General features: G+C 37.0%; 1 long non-coding RNA gene across 1 annotated transcript in view; it reads right to left on the reverse strand.

Moving 5' to 3' along the window:
- Nucleotides 1-1,845: 1,845 nt before the first annotated feature.
- The window catches only part of LOC117531693, an 18,551-nt gene continuing 13,915 nt past the window's right edge, over nucleotides 1,846-6,481 (reverse strand). Inside the window, exon 3 of the long non-coding RNA XR_004566702.1 lies at nucleotides 1,846-2,000. This is a non-coding gene — a long non-coding RNA (uncharacterized LOC117531693). The remainder of the gene's footprint in view (nucleotides 2,001-6,481) is intronic.

Raw genomic sequence — 6,481 nt, forward strand, 5'->3', positions numbered from 1 at the left:
GCTTAATTCCTGCTAAACACATTTAAACTAAATCTTCACCTAATGATGCATAATGATTTGCTCTTTAGGCTGCTGCCGGCTTGTATCAATTTCAGCCGTTTATTTTAGCAGTCATCAAAAAGATGACTCAGGTGGTGTGGCTGAGACGGTGTTAAGGATCTCCCTGTTGACATTATTCACTGCACAAAAACATAATGCATCGTCTGGGGTCCAGGCATAGGTGGATTTACTGTTTTAATGTCCTACGGGACTGAATAAGGATGGGAATCGAGAACCAATTCCATTTGAGAAGTGGTTCCAAATTGTTCAGTCCATCAGAATCTTTTTTTTTTGACAATTTTGTGTTATAAAAATTCAGTGCGTAATGTTTGATGTGACTGCAAATCTACAACACCACAAACAGCTGCACTGATACTGAAACCTGCTGTAGGCCTACATTTTTCCCCACAGAAAACTGATCAGTAATCAATAAGGGAATTTATAAATAATCAAAGCAATAAGTGTAATTGATGATGTCATCAATATCTTAGATATTCCCCTCCATAACACTGAATGGTGTCAGAGGATTAACCAAGTCAACATGCAAGCCTGGAAAAAAAAAAATGTCATTTATCCTGAATGCTGACTGGAATGGTTCAAAAGGATTTACAGTAGACTCATCAGTTTTCAGTTTTTCAGGAACTTTCCAAACAATTTCAAAATAAAGGAAATTATTCAACAAGTCAAGATCAAGTTTAGGTTTTTAAACCACAGCAAGTTTTTTTTTTTTTTTAAAGTAGGTAAAGTATCATTCATCAACAGATCAACAATAATGCTGTTCTTGGCTTTTGTTTGTTTCTTTCCTTTTGCTCCTTCTTTTTATTGACTTCTTCGATGAGTCGTTGCTGTGCTCTTAAACGGTATTTTGGAAGGTAGGGCAATTCTTTCTTGTGCCAAGTATTCATCATTTGGAAATAGCAGCTCTCACTGCTGTTATTTGGGATCCAGAACCTTCCCAGACGGATGGTTTTCAATCACCTTCTTCCTAATCTCTTCTGGAATTTCTTAAACCTTGGCATAGTGTGCTACAGAGTGAGACCTTTTAGCCAGCTTCACACTGCTGAAACAGTTCTGTTTAACTGATGTGATAGAAGAGGTGCAGCAGTAATCTTGGGTTGCAACAACTAATTGATAATTTTTTATTTTATTTTTTTTTTACCGTCAATAAATTGCATTGATAATAATGCTGTATTCTGTCCTACTATCAACAACAAGAAATTTTACACAAATTTGTTATATATAGTTGACATATTCTGATCATTTCTTTTATCAAAATAAGGAAGAATGATTTGGAATTTGAATATTTAAATCTTTGTTTGCAGTTTGTTTTTGTTAACATGATAACATGACTGAACAAAAACTACCAGGATTAATTTGATGAATGTTTGTGTACAGTGGAGCATATACCAGAAAAGCAACTGGTTCTAGGGGCAGAGCCAAAATATTTTTTTCGTTTGACATTTTTTTTTAAATCTCTATGGGTCTATGGGTCTATTTTAAAATATTAGAAGTGTATATATAGTGATTTTATATTAGACATATTCTCATTTTCTTTTCCCAGTTAATTGATCATTCTAAAATAATTTATTGATTAATAGTAGTTTTTTTTCCCCCATATTGGTGTTGTTTGGTGAACTTGTGTGGGTTCAGTAACGGTGGGGGGGGCACATACTGTTTCCACACAGGTTCGGTTAGTATTGTCCAATGTTTTGCTTCTGTAAATTAAATTAACATTTAAAAATTTAAAAAGAAAAAAAAATCCATACCTGCCAGGCTCTCTGATGTGATGCAGATGTTGCCCCGGCGTTGACCTTCTGCCCATATAATTCTGGGGCCAAAATGGCACAGGTGCCTGATACCACCTTCAGTCGTGGGCAGCTGGGAGCTGCACTGTGCAGGAAGTGAACAGTGCCAACGTTCTTGCTCTGCTCACTTTTCTCATGATCAATGTCTCATGTTATCTCTCTCAGTCCTTCCTGTCAAATGCGTCTATGATGCCGCTGAACCACTGCCCTGTCCCTCTCCAGCGTACACCTTCTTTCTTATGAAAACACTATTAATTCTCTGCTGGAGTGTTTTCCGGTGCTATTTCCTGGCTCCGTGCCGGCGCCTGGCACTGTCTTGGCCCGGTTTGTGTGGTTGACTGCTCCACAGGAACAGACTGGCACTCTAGCTGAGGGCTCTGGGGTCTGCACACACAATCCACTAAATATGTCTCTGTGTGACGAGCTGCACTGCTTCAACATATGATGGAGGATTTCTGATGCACACTATTATTGAGTACATTTCGTGAGCTGTAATTATGCTATGCTACGCAATACTTGCTCTTATTGTGTATTATTACCTCAGCGAGGCAAGTTTGGCAGCACGATTATTCAAAATGTAATGAGGGCTTTCTTGAAATTGGTGAAAAGATTATGTCAAAGGTAGGAACAAATTTGGGGAAACAAGGAAAAAACACAAAAGCTTGGACAAGCAAAAGAAAAATAGGGCAAGTTACAGACAATTTCAACGAAACTGAAAACAATGACATTAAAGAAGCTGAAATGGATGTGATGGGTTCATGGGATATTACAAAGACAACTTGCTTTTTTTGATTGATATGGTGCTTCAAAGTTACCCACAGTCTCGTGGTTTCTTCCTGATTATGTGCTCTTTTAATTTGGTGAGTTATAAGATGAAAGCATGTATTGTTTTTGAGTTACTGAGTACACAAGCTGGCTTTGCTTACAAGCGCAACACTTAAAAAAACAAGTCCATATTCAATTGCTTCATTTGGTGATATTAACATAAGTCACATTTGTCCAGAATAACAATTTGGCAAAAATATCTCTGAAGTTCATTTGGATCAACCTAATTAATTTCACTAAGTTGGTCCAACAATTATTTATTTACTTATTTATTTTCCCACTTCTGATCTGGCATAAATGCTTTTACATAAACAGGTGGAGCCAAATTTTTTAACATTTATTTTCATTAAGACGTTTGCAAGAATAAATATTGAGAGAGCCCAAGTGGTTGGTTCGGTAATAGTTATCATTACTTTTCAGGGTAGATCTGCACAAAGCAAGTCAAACTTGCATTAATATGAATTTTATTTACGAAATGGAGTGTTTACTAGAATCAGATTGGACAAAACCTGCTAAAAAAAAAAAAAATAGAATCTTGCCTGAAATAGATATTAGTTCATTCTGAAGTGGATCTGCATTGATGGGCAGAGTGGAAAAATGTGAACATATTTATTTTAATTATGACAAAGGGTGATTAATGAAACCAGTCATTACAGAACCAGAAGAAAATGTTGGGTCTAATCTGAAATAGATGTTATTACATCAGAGTAAATCTACATAAAATGTTGATATTTTAATTATGAAATATATATGTTAATCAAACCATTTTTTAGAAAACATATGCACAAAAGGGCAGAATCAAAATATTTAAATATTAATTGTATTTAATGTTACAGAATAGTGCTTATATTTGAAAAATGATCTGCAAGAATGGTCGGCCAAAATATGTATTTCTGGTGAAGCATGCAGCTGATGAGGTTATATGCATTCTAATAATTATACTCCTAGTTCTAATCCTACTTCTTAATCTTATTATGAATAATGGTAATATCAGAACTGCATTCGTTGCTGTTGCACTAGTCTTATTATTGCAACATAATGCACATGCATGCATAAATTCCTATAACACGTCCTGCGTGCTGATGTGCTGCATGCACGCACATTACATATTAAAAGCACACAGTCCGAGTGAAAAGAACAAATTGATTCTGATGGTTAAGAGAATCAGTGCTAAACACATTGGCTCACGGGGCAAACAAACATCTGTTACGTGTGTAGGGCCTTTGGCCTTCTAACCCACTGATGTCGAACCAAGCGTGCACGCATGCCAGAGAAACAAACGAGGTCTCTCTCTCCTCCGCTGAAGATGAAACACCGCATCACCAAAGCATGTGCGTTTGTCTAATCAAGCTTTGGCCTCGGGGTATGCTGAACGTAAATGAACAGGCTGCTGTGTGCCAGCCTCTATTTCTGCTCAGGCTGTTTGATGATGAAATGGTGTGGTGGGCATCAGACAGAAGGGGGCACTAGTGCTCCAGTGTTGCTGTCCTCCCCTGTGGAGGCTTCTCTTCCTCTCAGCTCCTCACAATGGGGATCTGCCTGAGGGGGGAAATGTTGCTTTTTTAGGTCTGTGAGCCCATATCCCTTAATCCCCAGCCATGATTGACAATCATGATTTAGGGTATATGGTGTCCCATTCTAATCCACGAGCAATGATTTCATTTGCATACCTTCCGTACGTGGCCTCATTTTGGAGGAAAACGGTTGCCTTTGTAAGTGATACAGAAAAGGGAGAGAAAGCAGAAGAGAGTGCAAGATAGAGAATAAGAAGGAGAAAGAAATGTTTTTTTTTTCTCGCGCTTTTTATTTATTTATTTAATTTTTTGCTTGCAGGAGGGTGTTGGCAGTCTGTGCCACTCCTGCAGCACGCGCGCACGTGCAAATGCAAACTCTCACATGCAAAGATTCACAAAGACGCAGAGACGCTCCCTCACACGACGCAGAACTCAATTGGTGTGTTTGCTCATTTTATAACCAAGTCGGGCTTAATTATAATCATGGGAGTTTGGGAGTTGCCGTATAATCTCTAGAAGGTATTAAGAATTACCCAGAGCACACCACAGCAAAAATAAACAAATACGTACAATTATGTCCCAGTCATAAGACCCAAGGGAGCACAAATCAAATAATGCTCAGTGTTTGCCCACAGAGGCCATTCATCCTCGCTTTTATCTACTGCAGAGCACCAGACGAATGCTGGAGGTCATTAAGGTCATGTACAAGGTTAAGGCAAAACTGTAGAAGGTAAAAAAAAAAGGATGAATTTTATCTGAGATGAAAGTTATGGTAGTATATATTAAATGTGATGCAAAAGTTGTTGCATGTGAAAGAATTGTAGGATTTTTATGTATTTTAATAACAGTTTTTCATCATTAGATTAACAGAAACTCAAATGTGAAATGTATGTTTTCATATTTACACCTGTGTAGATTTTTCTTTTGTGGAAATGAGAATGTGTGTGTATATATATATATATATATATATATATATATATATATATATATATATATATATATATATATATATATATATATATATATATATATATATATATATACAACCCCTGGCAAAAATTATGGAATCACCGGCCTCAGAGGATGTTCCTTCAGTTGTTTAATTTTGTAGAAAAAAAGCAGATCACAGACATGACACAAAACTAAAGTCATTTCAAATGGCAACTTTCTGGCTTTAAGAAACACTATAAGAAATCAAGAAAAAAAGATTGTGGCAGTCAGTAACGGTTACTTTTTTAGACCAAGCAGAGGAAAAAAATATGGAATCACTCAATTCTGAGGAAAAAATTATGGAATCACCCTGTAAATTTTCATCCCCCAAATTAACACCTGCATCAAATCACATCTGCTCATTGACATTGACCCTATGCCATGACATTGACCCTATGTGTCTTTTTGCAAGGAATGTTTTTGCAGTTTTTGCTCTATGGCAAGATGCATTATCATCTTGAAAAATGATTTCATCATCCCCAAACATCCTTTCAATTGTCCAAAATATCAACATAAACTTGTGCATTTATTGATGATGTAATGACAGCCATCTCCCCAGTGCCTTTACCTGACATGCAGCCCCATATCATCAATGACTGTGGAAATTTACATGTTCTCTCCAGGCAGTCATCTTTATAAATCTCATTGGAAAGGCACCAAACAAAAGTTCCAGCATCATCACTTTGCCCAATGCAGATTCGAGATTCATCACTGAATATGACTTTCATCCAGTCATCCACAGTCCACAATTGCTTTTCCTTAGCCCATTGTAACCTTGTTTTTTTCTGTTTAGGTGTTAATGATGGCTTTCGTTTAGCTTTTCTGTATGTAAATCCCATTTCCTTTAGGCGGTTTCTTACAGTTCTGTCACAGACGTTGACTCCAGTTTCCTCCCATTCGTTCCTCATTTGTTTTGTTGTACATTTTTCGATTTTTGAGACATATTGCTTTAAGTTTTCTGTCTTGACGCTTTGATGTCTTCCTTGGTCTACCAGAATGTTTGCCTTTAACAACCTTCCCATGTTGTTTGTATTTGGTCCAGAGTTTAGACATAGCTGACTGTGAACAACCAACATCTTTTGCAACATTGCGTGATGATTTACTCTCTTTTAAGAGTTTGATAATCCTCTGCTTTGTTTCAATTGACATCTCTCGTGTTGGAGCCATGATTCATGTCAGTCCACTTGGTGCAACAGCTCTCCAAAGTGTGTTCACTCCTTTTTAGATGCAGACTAATGAGCAGATCTGATATGATACAGGTGTTAGTTTTGGGGATGAAAATTTACAGGGTGATTCCATAATTTTTTC

This window comes from Thalassophryne amazonica, chromosome 19 (genome assembly GCF_902500255.1).
Source record: "Thalassophryne amazonica chromosome 19, fThaAma1.1, whole genome shotgun sequence".
Lineage (NCBI taxonomy): Eukaryota > Metazoa > Chordata > Actinopteri > Batrachoidiformes > Batrachoididae > Thalassophryne > Thalassophryne amazonica.